The sequence below is a fragment of the Anguilla rostrata genome, chromosome 6 (assembly GCF_018555375.3).
Source record: "Anguilla rostrata isolate EN2019 chromosome 6, ASM1855537v3, whole genome shotgun sequence".
NCBI classification, from domain to species: domain Eukaryota; kingdom Metazoa; phylum Chordata; class Actinopteri; order Anguilliformes; family Anguillidae; genus Anguilla; species Anguilla rostrata.
Genome location: NC_057938.1, coordinates 31,886,133 through 31,910,106, shown reverse-complemented (window position 1 = coordinate 31,910,106; position 23,974 = coordinate 31,886,133). Strand labels below are relative to the sequence as shown.

The 23,974-nt window shown below is 40.8% G+C and overlaps 2 protein-coding genes across 11 annotated transcripts in view; one reads left to right on the top strand and one right to left on the bottom strand.

Moving 5' to 3' along the window:
- LOC135257884 (NADH dehydrogenase [ubiquinone] 1 beta subcomplex subunit 1-like) overlaps nt 1-23,974 on the top strand; it is a 417,122-nt gene that overhangs the window by 34,559 nt on the left and 358,589 nt on the right. The gene's annotated exons all lie outside the window — the stretch shown is intronic.
- hmbox1b (homeobox containing 1 b) overlaps nt 1-23,974 on the bottom strand; it is a 424,932-nt gene that overhangs the window by 93,183 nt on the left and 307,775 nt on the right. The window contains exon 1 of one of the 10 annotated variants that reach the window (XM_064341087.1): nt 15,718-16,290. The exons of the other annotated variants lie outside the window; for them this stretch is intronic. The gene's annotated coding sequence lies outside the window, so the exon portion shown is untranslated. Of the gene's footprint in view, nt 1-15,717; nt 16,291-23,974 lie in introns of those variants that run through there. 10 annotated transcript variants of the gene reach the window in all.

Sequence of the window (23,974 nt, the reverse complement as noted above, 5' to 3'; positions counted from 1 at the left end):
TTTGCCCTCCCTAGTATCATCATGGTGAAAAAAACACATTTCTGGACGGACGAGGATACCAACTTCATGCTATCGCGACTAAAGGAGTTAAACATCCTAAAATACATGGATGGAAGAAAAACGCGGAATGGTGAACTATTCGAAAAAGTTGTGACAAAATTGGAGGAAGCAGGATTTATAAGAAGCCTTTGTCAGACACACCTCGGTCAATAAATCAATTCTTTCCAAGTAATGCATATTGGGACAACGACAATAATCCAATTAAATCTCATCTTTGGCCAAATCGAGCTATTAATATAGATCGATTTCAGCTGTGCATGTAAATGCACTAACTGACAAAAAAAACTAGATTTGCATTTGAAAACCACTGCTAAATTCCTGCTGTATCATCACCAACAGTACGTGCTCCTGAAGACACACATAAAGCACAGAGCACGCTCTACTGCTGTTGTAATATATCAGAAACATGCATAAGATGCAATGCAATCTGCATTGACAAACATTGGCAGTAGAATGGGTCTTACTGAAGAGCTCAGTGACTTTCAACGTGGCACTGTCATAGGATGCCACTTTACCAACAAGTCAGTCTGACAAATCTCTGCATTATTAGAACTGCCTAGGTCAACTGCAAGTGCTGTTATTGTGAAGTGGAAACGTACAGGAGGAACAACAGCTCAACCACAAAGTGGTAGGCCACACAAGCTCACAGAACGGGACCGCAGAGTGCTGAAGCGTAAAAATTATATGTTCTCATTACAGAGTTCCAAAATACCTCTGGAAATGACGTCAGCACAAGAACATCCATAGCCAAGCAGCCATACACAGGCCTAAGATCACCATGTGCAATGCCAAGCATTGGCTGGAGTGGTGTAAAGCACACTCTGGAGCAGTCCTTTGGAGTGATGAATCATGCGTCGCTGTCTGGCAGTAAGATGGACGGAATGCACAATGCCAACTGTATTGGCCTGAATAGTGTCAACTGTAAAGTTTGGAAGGAAGAGAAATAATGATCTGGGGCCGTTTTTAATGTTTTGGGGTCAGGCCCCCTAGTTCCACTGAAGGAAAATCTTAATGCTACAGCATACAATGACATTCTAGAGATTTGTACCCTTCTGAGTTTGCGGCAACAGTTTGGGGAATGCCCTTTCCTGGGACAATGGCCCCATGCACAAAGCAAGGTCCATAAAGAATTTGGTGGGGAAGTACTTGACTGTCCTGCACAGAGCCCTGACCTCTACCCCATCAAACAATCAAACACCTTTGGGATGAACTGAATTATGCCCAAAATCAGTGCCCAACCTCATTGATGCTCTTTGCTGAACGGAATTGAATCTCCATAGCCACATTCCAAAATCTACTGGAAAGACTTCCCAGAATAATGGAGGCTGTTACAGCAGCAAAGGAGGGGTCCAACTCCATATTAATGCCTATGGTTTGGAATGAGGTGTTCAACAAGTACATATGGGTGTAATATTCAGGAGTCCACATACTTTTGGAGATGCAGTATACATTGGGATTCATGTCACTTTTTCAGGCTGTTTGTCAACCTACTTCAATAGCTTGTAGCCTAATCATTCAGTTCATGGCAAAATAATATAATTAGTAGATATACGCATAGTTATTTATAAATTTATTTTTGTCTTATTACTATAACTATATGTAAAATATATATATTTTTTATATTTCATAATTTACTATTGTTAAACATCGCTATCTATTATTTGAATTGGTTGCAGTGTCATCAAAATAAAATAAGTTATCTAAGCATATTTCTGCCAGGTACAGGTGCTAATATTTTTATACATTAAAAAACAATGGTATGTCTTATTGACATGGCTTCATGATGTGGTTATTCCATACAACCTATGCAGTTTTGGTTTTGGAGATATACTCCAGAATTAACATATTTTTTTCAAAAGCAAAAATATCCATATGATATCCAGGCCTAAGCTTGACATTTCCAGATAGGGACAAGTCTTGTGAAAAAATGAGGGGTTGCAAGAGGAGTTATCTGTTGGATAAATCTGTTCAATCTGTATTAAAAAAAAAAAAATCAACATGACCTTGGGGCTGAAAGTTCATACATTTTCAAATTTATGTTAATCGTTAAAAATTCTGTGTTTTTCGGTCAGGCTTTCAGTATCAAAACTTACATATCTGCTTGAAGCCTTTGTGCATTGGTCCCATTAATTTGTTTTCTTGGTGTGGAAAAAAGTCAAGTAACAGTCAAGAATATAAGTAACCTCTCACACTGTGCTTTGCTCCAAAGTTTTAGTGATAACTCCGGATAAAATGTAAAATATGAACCATTAATGATGAAAAGCTTGTGACTAATTCATAATGCTGTTTGCACATGAATCCTGCAAAAAAAACTTGGGAGAATCTTGCTACTTGTAAGTAGTGTTCGGTATTGAGAGCTGGTTCCAAATTATAAATTTCCGAAAAACAAAAATAAAATTTCAAATCCACTTATCAAATCCTTCAAGCAGAAGAAGAATGGTAATCGGAATCAATAAAATCTAAACGATTGAGGGTATACTTACAAGTATACCCTCAGACACACCAAACTGCTGAAGCATCTGAGTGGAGAAGGAACGTATGTAGTCTTACCAGACGTGCGTTCAAGACGGTGACTGTTCGCTAACATATTCAAACATATTCAAACTTTTTTCTGTTTGCCGCGAACGTCAGTTAACGTTACCTAACAGTCTGAAAAGGTTGTGCAAACAAAAATAGCTGCTGACAGGAAAGACACTGAGAGAACAAATAAGTTGACAATCATTTGGCTGTTGTAATTACATTACATTACAGGCATTTGGCAGACGCTCTTATCCAGAGCGACGTACAACAAAGTGTATAACCATAACCAGGAACAATTATGTCGAAAACCCTAGAGAGAAGTACTGTTCTAAGTGCAGGGAACAACCGCATAGTTCAACTTGGACCCTGTAGGTTAAACTGATTAATACTAACACAAACAAGAACAGCAACAACGCAGTCTATGCAAATAATACGAGCAGTAGTTAAGACGAGTGCATTAACTAAGTCACCTACGAAACAGCTACCTAGTTACAACCCTGAGCTTACAGTCAATTTAGAGATTACAGGGAGGTAGGGAGGGATGGGGGGAGGTGCAGCCTGAAGACAAGTCTTCAGTTGTCGCTTGAAGTGGGTCAGGGGCTCAGCTGTTCTGACCTCCACGGGGAGGTCATTCCACCATCGTGGGGCCGGAACAGACAGGAGACGTGATCGGGAAGTAGAAGCCCGACCGATGCCAGATTTTTGGGTCCGATGCTGAGAGTCCTAGCCCACCGATTACCGATGTTTTGACCGATGTTTTGTCAAAAAGTGCAACATTTTCAAATCAATTTGAAAAACTTAGATTTTATTAAAGTTTCTATATTTAAGAACATTTAACTTATAAGCAAACAAATAAAAATAAAAATAAACACACAAAGAACTTTTTAGATAAAAAAATATATTAAATTAAATATATATATTAACACCATCTTTAAGTGTGTGAAATCAAAATAACTCCACACCTTGCTTTTACTCCTTTCTTTTCCAGCCATCTATAAAAAATTAATTTAAAAAAATCAGTTTTCCAGTTTCAAATGTATTTTCAATGTATTTTTATGAATATTATTATTATTATTGTTGTTCTTATTAATTTATTATTATTTCTTAGTATCTATTCTCAGTAAATTAATTATATTTTCTTATTTTATTCCTACTACATGATCTCAAAGAGTATCTAGCGAGCTTCCCTGTCCATAAGAATTTGGTGGTGAAAATAACTACAATGCGCTGACGCGTGACTAGATGACACACTCGCTAGCAATAACGCATTAGCTATTGACACAGCCTAATTATTTCTTATTATATATTTTCAGTAAGTTAAATGAATTATATTTTCTAATTTTATTTCTACTACATGAGTAAGACTGAATCTAAGTAATGAGTGAATCAAGTGTAACGTTAGATGAAATTAAATTGACTGGATGAAATAGGCTACGTGAAAAAAATGTGCTTTCGTGCAGGTTACTCGCGCTAACTGTTGGTTGATTCACTTCTCCAACAGCAATCCTTCTCTCATGTTATCACGACAAAGCTAGATAACATGGCTTAAAATGATCCACGTTAGAAGTTTTTATTGCCGTTTTTACTGTCTGGTTAGCTTGCCACGATGACGCGTGACTAGATGACACACTCGCTTGCAATAACGCGTTGGCTATTGACCCAGCATCATATAGTAGCTAATATGTGATGCATTCAATCACCATTTTATTTTGGCTGGTTATTTATTTGAGAATACAGCGATGTCCTCTGGAAATGTAGATCCTACGCTGCTTATGTGCGACCATTGCCAATTCATAAAGGCTTGCTAGCCAGCTAGCTTGTTAAAGTGAACCAAATATTTTAGCTAGCTCGCTCGCTTGATAATGAGGATTGATAAACATAGTGGTCGTATAAACGCATTTAATTAAAAATTTTCCTTAAATATACATACCTTCGTTGCGGCAATCGAATCTGTGTAGACAAGTCTTGCAGTGGAGAATATTGGATGAGGCACGAGTGACAAACGTCTTATTACAGAAGTAGCGCGTCAGCTGCTGCAGTTCACACTTGTATTAGAGCTCCCTCTACTGGATAATTCTAGTAAATAGCAATTACAACATTCGAACAGACAAGTACAGATAAATAATCAATGTTTTTTTTGTTTATCATACTTATTTAAAAATCGGGACACATCGGCTGCATAACTGCCGATCCCGATGTCGTCAAAAAAGTCAAATAATGGCCGATATATCGGTCGGGCTCTAGTTTGAAGATCTTGTGGAGGTATGCTGGGGCTGATCCCTTGACTGGCTGGTATGCTAGGACCAATGTTTTGAATTTGATGCGAGCCATAAGAGGCAAGCAGTGGAGGGTAGTGAGCAGGGGAGTGACGTGGGAGTGTCTGGGGAGGTTGAAGACCAGACGAGCTGCAAAATTCTGAATGAGTTGCAGGGGTCTGATGGCAGATGCCGGTAGGCCAGCCAAAGATAATCGACTTTGATCAATATAATATTTGTTCTGACCTTTAAAAAAAATCCCATGCAAGCAGAAAATCAGCTGGCTAGCATTGTTAGACCTAATCTAGCTAGCATTTTTCACTTATGTTAACGTTGGCCTTGTTGCTTTTTTCCGTTTAGTCACATCCATTTTTATTAAAAATGAGTTGGTGGCAAACTAAATGGAATGTTCATTTAAAGTCGTTCAACATTAACTGTTTTCTGCAAACTTAGTTCATCATCTTGAATGCACGTCTGGTGCAACTGGAACGGAAACAATGCTTTTTTGTTAATGTCTTGGTTAACAATAGGGGTGACATAGCTCAGGAAGTAAGAGCAGTTGTCTGGCAGTCGGAGGGTTGTCGGTTTGATCCCCCGCCCTGGGCATGTCGAAGTGTCCCTGAGCAAGACACCTAACCCCTAATTGCTCCCAACGAGCTGATTGGTACCTTGCATGGCAGCCTTTCACCATATATAGCCTATAGCCTCTTTGATAGACTCAAATGTGCCTCTGGCTTGTGTAGCCTACAAGTGATGGCAATGTATAGGTGACTGACAGTGAGATGTAATGTACTCAAATGTACCCAAGGCCTAATAAACCTCATAGAGAACCAGGAGTGTGATGAGTGAAGGTGACAAATTAAAGGTAAACCAACAAAGTGTCTAACTAAGGTGTTGAGCCACCACAAGCTGGCAGAACTTCAACATCCATTGACATAGATTCTACAAGTCTCTAGAAATCTACTGGAGGGATGGAACACCATTCTTCAAAAAGACATACCCTCATTTGGTCTTTTGATGATGGTGGTGGAAAGCACTGTCTAATACACCGGTCCAAAATCTCCTATAGATATTCAGTTGGGTTGAGATCTGGTGACTGCGAAGGCCACAGCATACCCTGTGGATGGGAGCATTGTCATACTGGAAGTGACCACTACCATAACGATAGAAATGTTTCATCATAGGAGTGATCACTCCAGAATAACTTTGTATTGATTTACAGTGACTCTTCCCTCTAAGGGGACAAGTGGACCCAAACCATCACACCAAATATCCTCCCATTTGTCACCTCCCTCGTGAGCTCCTCTCAGTCTTCTGGATGTTTCCCCTCATCCTTCAAGAGGGCCCACATCACCCTGCTGCTGAAGAAGCCCACACTAGACCCCCTCATCATCCAGAACTACCGTCTGGTATCTCTCCTTCCTTTTCTATCCAAAACGCTTGAACGAGCTGCATCTAACTCTCTGCTTTCAACTCTCAGAATAACCTGCTCGACCTCCACCAGTCTGGCTTCAGGCCTGGCCACTCAACAGAGACTGCACTCCTCTCTGTCAGTGAGTCACTTCATGCCGAATGACCAGCCTCCCACTCTTCTGTCCTGATTCTGCTAGATCTCTCAGCTGCTTTCGACACTGTTGAGCACTCCATCCTCCTGTCCTGCCTGGCAGCGACAGGGATCTACAGCACAGCCCTTGACTGGATTGAGTCCTACCTCTCCGGCCGCTCCTTCCAGGTTGCCTGGGCTCGTAGAGTATCGCCCCCCCCCGTCCCCCGTCCCCAGTCCCCTTGCCACGGGAGTTCCCCACGGCTCAGTCCTCGGTCCCCTTCTCTTCTCCTTATACACTAGATCCCTTGGTCCTGTAATCTCTGCCCATGACTTGTCGACACTGCTATGCTGATGACACACAACTCTTTCTCTCCTTCTCCCCATCAGACACGCAGGTCCCTGCCCGCATCTCCGCTTGCTTGAGGGACATCCAGAGCTGGATGGACAATCACCACCTGAAGCTCAACCCGGGTAAGACGGAGCTAATCTTCATCCCTGCTCTAACCCCTTGATTTTTCCATTTCCCTAGGGGACAGCTTAGTGACGTCATCACCCTGTGCCAAGAATCTCGGAGTGGTGATGGACAACAGGCTGTCCCTCTCCAAGAACATTGCAGCGGTAAGCCGGGTGTGCAGATTCTTCCTGTAAAACATCTGGAGAATCCGCCCCTTTCTCACCATCTACTCAACCCAGCTCCTGGTCCAAGCAATGGACGACTGCAACTCTCTTCTGGCTGGCCTACCGGCATCTGCCATCAGACCCCTGCAACTCATCCAGAATGCTGCAGCTCGTCTGGTCTTCAACCTCCCCAGACGCTCCCACGTCACTCCCCTGCTCACTACCCTCCACTGGCTGCCTGTTATGGCTCACATCAAATTCAAAACATTGGCTCTAGCATACCAGGCAGTCAAGGGATCAGCCCCAGCATACCTCCACAAGATCTTCAAACCCTACATGCCAGCCAGACCACTCCGTTCTGCGACCTCAGGACACCTGGTACCTCCCCCTCTTAGCACTTGCGCTTCCCGGTCACGTCCCCTGTCTGTTGTGGCTCCACGATGGTGGAATGACCTTCTCGTGGAGGTCAGAACAGCTGAGACCCTGACCACCTTCAAGCGACGACTGAAGACTCACCTCTTCAGGCTGCATCTCTCCCCATCCCTTCCTACCTCCCTGTAGTCCCTAATAGACTATGTTAGCTTAGGGTTGTAGCTGGGTAAGCTGTTTATCTTAGTTGACTTAGTTATTACACTCGTGCCTACTCAATTATTGCTTGTATTATTTGCATAGACTGCTTTGTTGCTGCTTTTGTTTGTGTTGATCAGATGAACCTACACGGTCCAAGTTAAACTACGGGGTCGTTCCCTGCACTTGGTACTGTACGTCCCTCTAGGGTTTTCAACACACTGTCTGCCAAATGCCTGTAATGTAATGTAAATGTAATGTAAACCATGCCAGGAAAATGCCCCCAACAGCATAACAGAGCCACCAGACCCCCTCACTGTATGGGTTAAGCGTTCAGACCTGTACCATTCTCATGGTGTGCACCACTCCCCCACTTGTTGAGAATATGCGGAAGCAGGACTCATCTGACCATGTCACTTTTATCCACATCTCTGTAAACCAGTGCCAATGGCTTTTGTCCCACTGGATTCTCAAATGTGCATTTGTCTTTGTAATGAGGGGTTTATGGACTGCAACCCTACTAATCAATGCAACCCTACTAATCAACCCTACTCTCAATGCAGTTGTTGACGGACTGTTCTTACTGACAGTCTGATCACCACCTGCATTGACATTCTGTCACTTGAGGAAGAGTTGCTCTTCTGTTTTTCCTTACATGTTGCAGAAATTTCCGACCCTATTTACTGAAGTCTTTCCCATAGATCTAAATATAGATGACACTTTAGTCACTGTTCCTATTGAAACACTAGCCAGTGGAGCAGTCAGTGTGACTGAAGCTCCTGCCATCTGCGCCCCAATAATGAACCATCTTTCAAAGTCACCTCTTGCAATTTTGATCCAAATTGGAGGTCAACTGGGTCTGCTCAGCATTTTTTAAATGCCACAGAGCATAACAGGATGTTAATTGCTTAATTGTATCACGCAGTACACCTGTATGGAAGCATCTGGATTCATTATGTTTCTACACTCATTTATTCAGTGTTTTTTTATTTAATTTGTCACCTGTGTGTGTGTGTGTGTGCGCATATATATATATATATATGACTGTATTTATAACATTATAATTCCGATTTACCCAATCCAGAGTTGAATTCTGAATTGTAATCCATTTATTATTTCATAATATTGTACACAAAGGTACTGTAATAGTTTAATTAACAGTGTTTTTCATTTCATACCATGATCGTATTGTATTAGTTATAATGAAATTTCCTTTATTCTTAACCTTTTCTTTAGAAAACATAAATTCAGAAATAACTTATAATTTCTTAATTGAGAATTTTTTATATTTATCCATTTTTCACTTTCTGATTGTTTGACTATATGATGTAAATAAATACCTTGTGCAGATAACAGATATAACTCCAGATTTGGTAAATTAAGACCACCTTTTCATGAACCAGCTTCAAGGCGAGTACTTTCAATGGAGTACCTGTCTTTTAAATCTATGATCTTTATTAGCCCAAATAAAATCTGTAATAATTGAATTTATGTTTTTAAAAAATAGGCTTTTGGAGGCATAACTGGTACAGATGCAAATATATACAGGAATATGTGATGCCACATTATTCTAAATAGGTTCTTTCGTCCTGTTAAGTGGAAGATTATTCTATTTTATTAAATCTGATTTCCTTTATTCAAGACAAAAAATAATGCTTAAATAATTTGCTTTTAATAGGACTAATATAACATCCCAAATATTTTAGTTTATGGGATATACGTATAAATATCTTCAAGCATTCTGGAAGTTTTTGGAATAAATAAAACCAGTTTGATCAATGTTAATTTTATAGCCCAATATATCTGAAAATTATTAAATATAGATAATAGAGGGGGCATAAATTGCTCTTTATATAACAACAAATCATGTGAAAATAAATTGAATTTAGAATTTTGTCTATTTTTATCCCATTTGCAGTTATCACAGCAAGACCAATGAGATTTATTTTTGCGTACAGTGTTATACGTAAGCAATTCTTAATGTGTTTGTACATGGTGATGTTTTATAAAACTCATCTGATCAATATGTATAATTTCAGCTATAATATTACAGATTTTAAAAAATATTTTATCATCACAATTGATTAGACTTATAGGTGAACAGTCCTGCCAGTGACTGTCCTATTCTTCCTGGTTTTAAAATAACTGAAATTATTGATTGATATATTGATTATAGCATTTGGTAAAATTTTATGTCTTGTGTAATTGTTTGACTGAAAAAAGTTGCAATATCTTCCCAAAATGTGGAAAAAAATTTGATAGGAAAACCATCCAAACCTGGTGCTTCCCTTAAAGAAAGGTATGAATGACCTTATTTCTCCTATTGTTATTTCTGCTGTTAACTCTTCTTTGTGTATGGAGCTGATCTGTTTTAATGGTATTGACTTCAAATAATTTGATATTTCCATAGTGTTCTTTTTGAAAACTCATATATGAATTTTCAGAAATTTTTTAAAGAATGGTTAATTATTGTATTGTTGCATATTATAGAACCAATAACTTCGTCTTTTAACATTACAGGATTTGAGTGTATCCTTTTAGTTAAAATTGCAAAATATTTTCCTGAATAGTGAGCTTCAGTACAATTATATTTTTAATTATTGGCTCTCCTTAACCCCTTTGCGTAAGCCCCCTAGTGGTCTGCATGCCAACATGCCTATATTGTTCAGCTCAGACATCCATTGCTCCTGCAACCAAACTATGAGTAGAAACAACAAACTTTGTGTTTTAGCTTTATTAGTACAAGATACACTACAACAATGCAAAATACGGAGTAACTATGTGCCACCATTTTTATGGATGCCATCCATTTAAAAAGCACCCCCTCCCTGCAGTCTCATCTGCAACTACATGCCCCAAGCACAACACACTGGACAATAGCATCCATCTGGTAGTTCATAAAAATATTTTTTCATCACCAAAAATTTATATTCCGTCATAGAAACAAAATGAAGCCAACAATAGCCGAATGCATGTCAATACAGCGGTATAAAATGCTGCTAACTTAGCAGTGAAATAAACAACAGAAATTTATGAGGAATTTCACCATGTCATTCTATATCGGCAACTAAATATGGGAAAAGTATACAATCTTACCATTGGTTTTACATGTAAAGATGTCCCTTTCAAGATTCAGTGGTCTTTTATTGTCTTGAAAAATCAATTTGAGATAAATTTGATAAACAAGCAAATAGAAAGCAGCGGTAGTGTTACGTCTGGCATTGCTGCGACAATGCCGTGTTCCGATCCTGTTTTACGTGAGTCATGTCAGTCCGTTATTTCAACATAACATTGGTGACGAGAGATGGCTGACTGTTCTCTGCCTCCACCCTTCCCCTTCCTGGCTTTACCCAGGGAACCACCCGTGCCATGGAATCGTTGGATATCCTTGTTTGAGACATATGTCATCGCTGCCGGCTTGGACGACGTGTCAGACGGGAGAAAGTGTGCACCACTTCAGGATCCGGGAGGAGTTGGCATGCTGGCACGACACTTGTGTTGCCAGAGGGCTCTGCACTGTGGTCCCAAGTGTTGTTTGTGCGCGTGTCTTTGCTATAGCACACAAGGGCCACTTAGGCATAATCAGGCTCAAACAGCGATGCCAAGACCTTGTATGGTGGCCAGGGATTGACAGAGACATCGAGATCCTGGTCAAGGACTGCACTGCCTGTCTCCTCAGTGGCAAGACCAGGGCTCCAACCCCGCCCCCGCCCATGCAGCCCCTGGACTGGCCGTCGCAACCCTGGAAGCATCTACAACTCGACATCTGTGGCGCGAGCTGCACGGGATACCACACCACCAGTGGTTTCTTGTTGTGATCTCTGACCTCCACTCTAAGTGGCCGGTGGTGACACCCGTGGGCTCGGTTACAGACAAGGTGTTAACTCATATTTTAGACTCCCTATTCTCATAATGGGGTTTGCCCAAGAAAATCACGACCGATAAAGGGCCCCAGATGGTCTCACATGAACTGTCCTCCTACCTGGAAGAGAAGGGGATCCGCCATATTCGCACAGCTTTCTATAACCCAGCTGCCAATGGGGGGGGCAACTGAATCAGTCCTTAAAGAATGGGATCAACAGGATCAGCCTTCTCCAGACACTGCTACACTATCACGCCACCCCACATGCCACCACTGGAGTCTCCCCAGCCTCCCTCGTGCTGGGACGGGAGCTTCAGCTACCTCTGGATAGGCTCCACCCTGCCCTGGCCCATGCTCCAGCTCACCCAGTTCAAACGACAGTCAACACACGTCAGAGTCAGATGAAGAACTGGTTCAACTGGACACGACGAGCCATGCCTCCTGCCATTGCCGCTTACGACTGAGTCAGGATCCGACGACCTCATCGTGACAATAAGCTACAGTCATTCTGGTCAGATCCTGTACAGGTCAGCCAACAGCTTGGCACAGCCACATTCAGGCTTATTGATGGCACTCACTGGTATGCTAGCCGCCTGCGCAAGGTACAGGCCCCTCTTGGGCCAGGATTGGGTGCGGTGCCTATGGTAGCCCTACCGGCATCACAGCTTGACACCTTAGTATCCCCAGTCCCTTTGCAGCTCGACACCTCAGCTCCTCCTGTCCAGCTAGGAGTCATGGAGCCAACCCCTGAGGCTAGTGCTGCACCTGTGCCCCGCTCAGTCCGTGCACATACCCGGCCTGTCGCACCTGCGTGACTTAGTGACGGAGTATCACACTTAGGTTCTTGTGAGGCAGAGGAAGTGTTACGTCTGGCATTGCTGCGACAATGCCGTGTTCCGATCCTGTTTTATGTTTTACTTGAGTCACGTCAGTGAACGCAGTTAGTTGGGTGAATGATTAAATGAAGTACGCTCGAACTAGAGCTTCGCCTGTCGTGTCCGTTATTTCAACATAACAGGTAAGTATTTACAATGGATGCAAAAACATAATAAAACATATACACAAGACAAACATACAGGAATCTATTACATTTACATTTATGTAGTCACCAAAACTATAAATGCCCTGGATGATAAACTCCTTGACCACAAGTACGCAACATCTGAGGGTGAAATGCAGAACTACTAAAGATCTATAAAGCAAAAAGTAAGCAGGGTACCACAGTGGCTCCAAATCTATCCAAAATATCAAAACTGTGCATTGACACTTAAATAATTGGAATGTGACAAGCAGTAATACATACATGTTCATATCCTAGCTAGACTAAATGATTCCTGTTCCTCTGACCTGATCTGCAGAAAATGTGCCTTAGCCATGCTGATGAGTTCGCAAAATTAGTAAAATCTTCCAAAAACCATGAAACAACAGCAACGCCTGAACGAGTACTTCTATATTACTGTGGAATATTACAGTATTACAGCACAAGGCTGTGCTGAAGGAAGCACTCACATAGATACGCAGGGCTCTCATTCATTGTAATTAATTTTGAATGAAACATTCCATATGTTGTTGGAAAGCTTGCACTGTCCTCTACGTGAAAAAAGAGTTATCAATCAAATCATAATGAATTTATGTAATGAATTTTATAATGACTTACTGGGGGTGTGGGGGGGGGGGCGGGGGGTTGGCGTATAGCACAATGACATGGTATAATTCCACAAAAAATTATCTTGTTTATTTCGCTATCTATTGTACTACAAAGGGTGATAACACCATAAACAAAAAACACTATTTTGGAAGGTACCCAGGCGTCACAAATGAGTGTTCAATTGATTCGATGGTCCAAGACAATATATGACCACCCAGTCTCGAGAAGGGACTCCTCGCGTACAACCAACAGAAAGGTTGTAGATTTATTCCATATTTAGTCCCAGATATTGACTGTAGAATTACATGGTATCATTTTTAAAAACTTTTTCTCGTTTATTTTGTTATTTCGTCACAGATATTGAGAGTAGAATGATATGGTATAATTTCAGAAAAATCTGTCTTGTTTATTTCATTATTCAGTTTTCACTGCTGTATTGGCATACCATCTTAGGGCTATTGTTGAGTTTACCTAGTTACTATGACGAAATGCAAATTTTCAATGGTGAAAGAATATTTTTATGAATGCCCATGTAGACACTATTGTCCAGTGTGTCATGGGGGGTGGTGGGTGGTGGTAGATGAGACTGCAGGGAGGGGGTGTTTGGTGTATGGACAACCAGGGCGACAATGGCGAAGCTCAGAAACTCCGTATTCGGTATAACTGTCAAGATACAAGTATTTAAATAAATTTTGTTCTAGCAGTGTCACCAATTAGCAATGTCGGAGAAATGACAATATAGCCTTACACGGGCCACCACTTATGTAGGGAACATAGTTCTATATTCTCACATTGAGCACCACTTATGTAGGCGTAGCGGTATAACCTCACAATGAAAAATCTCATAAAATGAGTTATCTAGACTATCCGACCATAAATTTGGAACTTCAATTAATAATCAAAATTAAAAATATAATGATAAAATAATTAAATCAAAGATTTAAGACATATCCGGCAGGATGTAGTTCTTGGGTAGGCCATTTCGACTCACGTTCTGGCAACATAAAAACAGACACGGGCAAATAATTTATTAAACAAACATACAGAGCATACACAAACTAATCTATGGGGAGAATTATGCTAAATATAGGAAGGTTAGATGGTGTGCTTGTGTTTGTGCACGTGTCCCTTTGTCAGTGGACAAAAGAGAGAAGGTGGGTTTGTCGCGTTCAGGGCCGGTTTTAGCCTGCTATAATAGGGTGGGCTGGTAGAAATAATAGGTGGGCAACTTGGATGCAGTTTCGTCACTAGGATTGGTGTCACCCAGTGCACTCGACGGGGGGACGGGGTTCTGTTGGATGCTGTCCGGTGGGGTGGGGGGGTGCTGGCGGGCGTGGGCGCGTTATGCATTAAATTGATATAGCACTTCTCGTCACATTACAGGCCATCTTGCAGGTTAAATATTTTACGAAATGTATACTTAACCTTGTTATGGCCAACCATTTGAAATGTTAATGCAGGCTTGAATAATTTTTACAAGACATAAAGGCACAAATTCAGAGGAACTAGTGGCGGTTTTGAGCAAAGCTCCTAAAAACACCTTTTCTCAACATTGCATCATATTAGCCCAATGTGCAGTAGTAGTGAGTCTTAGCGGTCGTGATATAGTGAGTTGGTTTTTTTTTCAGTAGTTTTATATTGCATTTCACCATGTATCATCATGGTAAATTATTGTGTTTGTGCAGTTTGCACAAACTCCAGCCTGTCAGGACATCGAGCACACTAGCTTTCGTGCCTGGGTACGGTTTGTGCAGGTGAAGAGACGGGACTTTACTGCTGAATTTGTTACAAAATACTCCTGCCAGTATTAGACAACCTATACTAGTTTTGTTATAGCCTGATACATGCAAACTTTACAATATTGTGATGTGAACACAGCGTTAATATCGTTAGCTAACGCCCATAGATACTTGTTCATTCTACAGTCAATATCTGTGACTAAATATTGAATAAACATACAACCTTACCATTGGTTTTATGCGTAGACATGTCGCTTTAGAGACTGAGTGGTCATATATTGTCTTGGACAATCCGTTTGTGAAATATACGCGCATTTGTGATGCCTGGGTAGGCTACATTAAAAATAGCTGTGCGTAATACCACGTGTTGATTACGACGTTGTCGCCCTTTTTAGTACGGTCTGGCTTGATTGACAATTCATTTATTTAGTAGGTGAGAGTATAAGCTTTCTAACGACATATAACATGTCTATTTTTGCTTTTGGAATAGCGTTTTATAGGTCAGCATAACCAAATCTTTTCTCATCATCGCATTCACTTACGCACGCTCTGGGGTAGCGTTAAAAGACGCTGCACCTAACGAAATGCTGTCAACGATTTTTCATAATTTATTGGAAAATACTATTATTATTGAGGACGTCTGGGCATAGCTTAGCCATTGTTTGCTGATAGCCTAGCTGACATTGTTTTCTGGAGCGAAACAGAAGCGGATAGGACTGTGTCATTGATTTACTGTCTCTGTCTCTATCTACTGAACACAGATAAAATGTTATATTGCTATGTAAGTATTACTGCTCAAAATAGTTCGGTTATATACGTTATTTTTTAAATTGAGTGTCTTTGAATAGGTTAGTGGTATTATATAATGTGGATATATCTATAAGCTAACGCTGGTCACTCACCAAGACACCTGCCCAGTTCTCCACTGGTTCTCCTCACACCAACTCAATTTCTCTCCTCTGACCGTTATTCCTTGTAACCCTGGTCTGTGCCTGGTCTCTTGGATGCCTAGCAGGCTCATAATGGTAAGGCTGCAGTCTGTCATATGCGTTTGCATAAACATTTACAACCTCTTGTGTCAAAACTAGCATTGAGATCCATTCTTCTTATTGTTCAACTTGACCGCTCTCCCTTCTTTTACGTCACTTCCGGGTTGGCGTTTTTTTAGATGCCGAAGTAAAATTCTCTCACAAAAAAATGACTCCAGAAGTCACTAGTGTGTACATATAAGTACATTTTTATGAACATCTAGTTCCTGCATCATTTTCCTACACATTGATTCACTGGGGTCTCCAACCTGCAATATGCTCTTTAATACCGCTAATTAAATCAACTGGCAGTACACTGCATCAGAGAAACTAGCTGTTTCAACCCGTGGCTGCCCACCCAATCAGAAGTTAGGAATGGTACTGGTATTTTCTGTGCTATTTTTCCATTGGCTGGACAAAAAATATTTTTGTTTAATTTTTTTAAACTTTTGATTGGGTGGGCAAGACACCCCTTTGGATGGGCTGAGCCCACCCCTGCCCATAGCTGCAGCCGGCCGTGGTTGCGTTTGTGTGGGATACCGATATATATAGGTATAGTATTGCCGATTCGATCCCCCACCCTGAGCAAGACACCTAACCCCTAATTGCTCCCAATGAGCGGACTGGTACCTTGCATGGCAGCCTTTCACCATTGGTGTGTGAGTGTGTGTGGGAATGGGTGAATGAGAGGCATCAATTGTAAAGCGCTTTGGATAAAAGTGCTATATAAATGCAGTCCATTTACCATTTATGAACTCCGCTTAGTTACGAATAAGTATTGCTCCCGGTAGTGTTGGAGAGAGAAGCGTAACTTCAGCTCATAAGCGATACATGCACCAAGCTAGTTATTTGCCAACTACCGATTATACGAGTGTGGTGCCTTTAAAGTTGGGAAGTCAGTCGGGGAGAAAGATCACGTGTGGTTGTATTCTATCGGTTACATCGGCAGCGCTACTAATTTGAAAGAACAAAATGGAAACACACAAAATCACGTTAAACTCAGTAGACTACGCTAAACACGCAGACAGCAGCCTCTGGTGGTCACTGTGGGGTCCTGGAGAGAACAGTCTTGGCGGGGTGAATTTGTGGAGGTTTCCAGGTGCAAGGTGTGCATAGCAGCGACAATGTTATCCCCCCCGGTCAGTCGTCAAAAATGGTTCTTCTTCCTGTAGCTCGTTGTGGTTAGTCGGCGCAGTGCTGAGTGTGCACTGGTTTCCACGCAGGATGGAATAGGCTTAGTTGCCACAGGCAAGCTAAGTCGGCAGAGCCTGGTTACTGCGTACGGCAACTTTATTGGTGCGTTTAGATAAGTTGGTGACAGCAGTGATCTTAGGCATTCAGCAAGGCTTTGAATTACAGTTCTACAGAGTTGTGAGTACTCAAGTTACAGTTGAGGCAAGAAGTTTACATACACCTAGGCTAAAGACATTCAAACTCAATTTCACAACTCCACACATTTCATGTTACCATACATTTCCCGTGTTAAGTCAATTAGGCTACTTTATTACACATAACTAAGAAGTCATTACTAATTAATAGCTAAAAGACAGCTTTATTTCAACTTTTATGTACCATATCAGATTTTCAGTAGGTCAAAGTTTAGATACACTTTGTTAGTATTTGGTGGCATTGCCTTTTAATTGCTTAACTTGAATCAAACGCTTGGGGTAGCCTCCCACATGCTTCTCACAATACTTTGCCAGAAGTTTTGCCCATTCCTCCTGACAGAACTGGTGTACCTCAGTCAGATGTGTGGGCCTCCTAGCTCAGATATGCTTTTTCAGTTCAGTCCACAAACTTTCTATGGGATTCAGGTCAGGGCTTTGTGATAGCCACTCCAATACTTTCACTTTGTTGTCTTCAAGCTATTTTGTTACAACTTTGGAGGTATGCTTACGATCACTGTCCTGCTGGAAGACCCAGTTGCCACCAAGTTTTAACTTTTTAGCTGATGTCTTGAGGTGTTGCTTCAGTATTTCTAGATAACCATCTTTCCTCATGATGCCATCTATTTTCTGTCCACCAGTCTCTTTTCCAGCAAAACACCCCCACACCATGAAGCTGCATGCTTCACAGTTGGGATGGTGTTATTCAGATTAAAAACCTCACCCTTGTCCCTCCATACATAGCACTGATCATTATGGCCAAACAGTTTATTTTTGTTTCATCTGACCTGAGAACACTCCTCCTAAAGGTTTGGTCTTCGTCCTGGTGATCACCTGCAAACTTCATTCTGGATTTTTTATGCCGGTCTTGAAGTAGGGGCTTCTTCCTTGTGCGACAGCCTTTCAGGCAGTGACGATGTAGGATTCTCTTAATGGTGGATGTAGATACTTTGGTACCTGATGCCTCCAACTCCTTCAACAGTTCCTTTGTTGTTGTTTTGGGGTTCAGTTTGTTCTGCCCTGGTAGTTAATTTGTTCCTCCTCCCTGAATGATGCAGCTTGGATTTTCCCATGTTATCAAAGGCAAAAAGGCAGTGGCTCTAAAGGTAGGCCCTTAAATACAGCTATAGGTGCCAATTAACTCCCAATTAACTCTTAATTATGACAATTGGCCAAGCAGAAGCTTCTAAAATGACAATCATTAAAAATGGATCAAAAACAATACAGCTCAAGCAATGAAACTTAAATATAGCTGCAAGTAGCAATGAAGGACCCAAGCACTATGATGGACAAACCGTCCCATTCACCTCACTGGATACAATGGCATCTTCACCAAACTTTTGCTCTCCAGGCTATGACAAGCGCATAATTTCAAGCCTCACCGATGCAGGATCAATTGAGCCTGATATACAGATAATTTGGTTTTAGCAACTAGATGGCACTGTTGAGTTTGCTCAGTTCTGTCTGCGCACACCCAGGGCATCCAAGATAGCTGAAAAACAAAACTGCTTACGAAAAGGGACATGGAATCACAGGTTCCTTTACGGCAATGGTCCACAAAATGTTTGGGGGAAAAACCTGCATTCGTCGCAGAGCAATCATGAAGTAACACCCCCAGGTGGACTAATTTCATGAAACTAGTCTGTGCCCCCAAGGGCTCATTGCAAGGATAGGGTACCAAGTTTGGTGCCAAGAGACCAAAGTGTTACAGAGATAAAGCCACTCATCCACTAAGGCGACTTCGCCAATTTGTTGGATAATTGTGGCCATATTTTCTAGCAACTAATCTTTTAAAGACTCATAAAGGAAATGGTGTAAAGAGCTAATACTCAAAGGAGACAATTTTTTTGTTCATTGGCCTCAGTGGCTGGTGCATCCCTAAATTTATGAGCCAATTTCACTGTTTAACCATACATTCAGATTATAATAGCATTGCCAAACTTACCAGCCACAAATAAATCTACCATTTGGCTGATGGCTGGTGTTCATGTCCCACTGTTGTGTTCATACCAGACCTGGGTCAAATACATATTTGTTTTGGATTAAAATATTTTCTATGCTTTACTGATCTTCGCTGGTGTATTGGAACCAATGAAATACTCTCAAAAAGAGCAAACCCTCCCTTCTGGTCATATAGGCAGGTTCAAGCCAAGACCAACAGAGCACAGAAAAGTATTTTAATCCAAAAGAAATACGTATTTGACCCAGGTAGCCAAAAATGACAACATATAAACATATAAGACACATACAGACATTTTACCACACAATACAGGATAGCTCAAACAATCAACATTCATCTGTATTTATCAGCAGAAAATGAGAAATGGAAAGAGAATCACTGAGATGGGTCCCCAGGGAGGTCTTTGAAAAGTCAGAAATAGAAAAAAATTAACAGCCTGCTGTCAGTAGACTATCGGTTAACCAATTGATTCGATTTCTTCACCTCAGACCTGATCTTTGTAAGTATATTTAACTCAACTTTAACTTTAGACTATGTGGTGACATATGACATTGACCGATACAGCTATTTTGGTTGGAAAGAAAAAGACATTCAGTGGGAACCAGAAAAGAATGCACTTTTGATAGATATAGGTAGGCCAAGAAACACAAATGTAATCAAAAAATAGATTAAAGACTGTATCACATTATACCAAATCGTATTGAATTATCTTACTTCGTGTGAACCTTTAAAGCTATTGAGACTGTTAGGTGTACCCCGCCAAGTCAGTTTTTTCCCCACCCACATGGGTCAATGTAACATTTCACTTTCAGTCAGATTGCTAGTGAATGGTATGTCCCAGAAATTTCATTATGGTGTGTAATGATAGCCAAGGGATGTCGATTGTTTGATCACATGCAAGATCCTTTCTATGTGTGAAGTATACTAAAAGTAATGTAGCACAGTGGATGGCTAGGGGCTAACCAAAGTAAAATGGTAAAACACAGAACATTTACTGTATACCAACAAACACATTAATCATTCAGTCTGTTGCTAAGTTATACCCAGAGTATGCCCAGAGTTACAGCCTTAATTGAGTCCGTCAGAGGTTCTGTTCCAGGAATGTATTCTGGTTTCCAGTGCTATATCCGAAGGAGTTGACTGGAAAGCTGAAAGTGTTTGCCCTTTTCTTTGGTTTCAAGACATGCCACATGTTCCTTGTCATAGACCGCTTGCTTCATGGGATTGGAGGAGATGCAGGATAAAAAGCACTGAATATCTTAACAGCAACATATTATATACAGCCAAGCATTTTTGTAGATAGAGGTGCAGTATTTACAAAAATTCTAAAAACTCTTGAGCCCCATTGTGTATAAAAGTCAGAAAGTGTAAAGACCTTTCCTGCCAATCTATTGTCCATTATACAAGGGGTAAAATCACTATCAAAAGCACACCATCTTAGTAGCTTTGCTCTTTGTTTCAATTTCCATATTTGTTGTTTCTTGTCCCATTTTCAGTGGTAATTTAATGAATGGGTTTTCTTCACCTAGGAAGTGTTTGGTTAATTCTCTGTCTGAAATCAATGCTAGTAATATAAGATAATGAGTGTGCCTTCTGTCATTGCACACTCATTATCTTTCCATCTAGCAGAGTAACCTGGATACCAGCATACCAGACTTAATTGGGCTGCATAATAGCGTCATATTACCCATGGACGGGTGCTTTTTCACTATTTTGTATATGGCCGTGTGTAGTTCGTTATCTATTTATAGTACAGGCCAAACATATTAGGCCACCTGTGGTTTTTTAAAGAGTAGAATTCTGTTAATTTATAAAGTATTTATCGAACAAACAAAGGTACAAAAAAAATGTATTTGTTGTTTCTTGTCCCATTTTCAGTGGTAATTTAATGAATGGGTTTTCTTCACCTAGGAAGTGTTTGGTTAATTCTCTGTCTGAAATCAATGCTAGTAATATAAGATAATGAGTGTGCCTTCTGTCATTGCACACTCATTATCTTTCCATCTAGCAGAGTAACCTGGATACCAGCATACCAGACTTAATTGGGCTGCATAATAACGTCATATTACCCATGGACGGGTGCTTTTTCACTATTGTGTATATGGCCGTGTGTAGTTCGTTATCCATTTATAGTACAGGCCAAACATATTAGGCCACCTGTGGTTTTTTAAAGAGTAGAATTCTGTTAATTTATAAAGTATTTATCGAACAAACAAAGGTACAAAAAAAATTAAAAAATGTTTTCAATTTTTCTACCTACAATACAATTTTACTTAAAAATAATCTCAGACACAAATTTACTCAAAATGACCACCTTTGGCATTAATCACAATTGAACAAATTATTGGAAGTCTATCAAATCATTTTTCTAAGTGGAAGGTAGAGGGCTGGAAGGGAGGTGGAGGCATATATAAACTGACTGAAATCATATCTACCTAAAATTTTTTCAAACCTGAGGTAGCCAATTACCATTGGCCTGTAGTGTAAGGAAAGACTATTAAAACAAGCACGGAACCCTCCAGACCCACGGCGTAACTCACTTCCACAGACACATTTTAGCTGGCGCCACCTGCGCATGCGTCCTACTAAACGAAGCACAACCTGCGCATGCATCCCACATAACATCCCTTAAAGGTCGTCCGTGAGTGAGTGACCACAACTTGCCATGCATAGCCCATGGCGCCAGTTCCTGCGCGCCATGGGAGAAATAGGTACTAAGGAGGAGGAGATAGGCTTAGATGTGCGTAGCCAAGTAAACAAATTGTGGCAAAATTATTCCCTGCGATAAATTGCAACAGATGTTTAAGATTTCAAGGTGCAGTGTTCAGCACACAATCTGAAGGGTCCAACTGAAAGGCAGTAATGTTAACAGGAGAAGACCAGCAAGAAGAAAGATAACATCAAATGGAGAAGACAAATATCTTGCAATGTCTAACAAAAGAAACTATCGCAACAGTGCACCAGAACTACATGAAGGACTTCATACAACTAGAAAGAAACCAATTTCCCTGATTGCAGTGAAACAGAAACTACAATCTGCTGGTCTAAAAGGATGTGTATCTACCTTTTCCCAATCTTTCTTCTTCTAGCATTGATGGTGCTTGGCCCACAGGAGTCTTTTCTTCCTGTTAACAGCATGTAGCAAGAGCTTTTTCCACAGATACACATCGTTTTAGACCAGCAGATAAATAGCCACTATTTCACTGTAGTTAGAAAAACTGGTTTCTCTCTAGTTCCAATGGGCCTCATTCACAAAACGTGTGTACGATCACATTTGATCGTAAACTGCATGTAAGAACGTTTGGCAATTCATAATTTGTTTATCAGTATTTGTTCATGGCTGTTTCCTTAACCAAATCACATTAACAGGATTGCGCATAAAATTTACAAACAGCCAGCATTCATCATCTCATACACCTGGGATATGCACAAAAACAAAGGTCTGCACATTAAGAACAAAAGTAAGAACCATTTAAGAAAAGTTTTGCGAATGAGGCCCATTGAGTTCTTCCTGTAGTGTTGGTATAGTTTTACAATGGCTTCTTTTGCTGGACAAAAAAAGATATTTGTCTTCTTCCTCTTGATCTTCCTGGTCTTTTCCTGTTAACATTACTGGCCATCTGCTGGACCCTTCAGAGTGTGTACTGAATACTGAACCTGGAAATCTTAAGCTTCTCTGCGATTACTTGGTGGGAATATCCCTCTTGCCACAATATATTTACTTTGGCCCTGCACATCTAGCCTAACTCCTTGTTCTTTGCCATATTTCTTGCAGTTTCAGTGCCTATCTTACTAGCACAACAGGGATAGGCAATGGCATTAGGCTACTTGTCATTTTAAAAAGCACAAGGCCAATAAGATTTCACTCAGATTAACTATCCCTCCACCTCCCACCAAACACTCCACTTCCCACTTTACAAAATTGGACAGACTTCTACTAACTTGTTTAAATGTACTTAAAGCCAAAGGTGGCTATTTTGAGGTATACTGTTGTTATGATCTGGTCTAGGGTCAGATCGCAACAGAAAGTAAGTTAAGGGAAATTAATGAGAAATGGGTAAAGGAAATAAAACGGCAAACCGAAAACTGGTTAGTCTTCGAAAGGCACTGTGCATGGCTTTGAATATTGAACTTCAGACAACAAGTCAGTAGTCTGACACCAGAAGTCCAAACAGTGTACCGCCAACGTGTGTTAAAACTCCACACAGAGAACCTTCAAAAATAATATAGGAAAAATAACAGTTGTGTCCCGATGGAAGGGCTGACACTAACTAACCGAAGTCGCCACACAGCGAGCAGAGCAAGACGGTCGAGCAAATGGTCAAACACCAAAACCAATCAGCAAAAAAGCAGAGGGGCTATGCCAAATTGGAGTAGAATACAATGAGTGTCAAACACACAAAATCATGTTGCAAACCAACAGAAGAGAATGAGCCAGTGGGCAAACTCCAAATCTGGACAGCAAACCAACCAGAAGGGCAAGACAGGAATCAAAATCAATCAAAGGAAGCAATCAATATAGACGGTTTCAACGGTAACAACATAAACAAACGTTACTGCGCATGTGCGTTGTTCTGGCCCTAACTTGACTTCCGGCAGACTTCCGCAAACAATCAAGAACAACAGAGTCCCTCTAGACTATTTCTGATAACAAGCAAAGTAAATAACAAGTAAATTACGTTAGCTAGCTAGTTAAAACTATGTCTAGCCCGTATTATTTGGGGTTACCAGTCGAAGAAAAGAACCGTTACTTGGCCAAACTAATGTTACATTACCAGAAAATCAA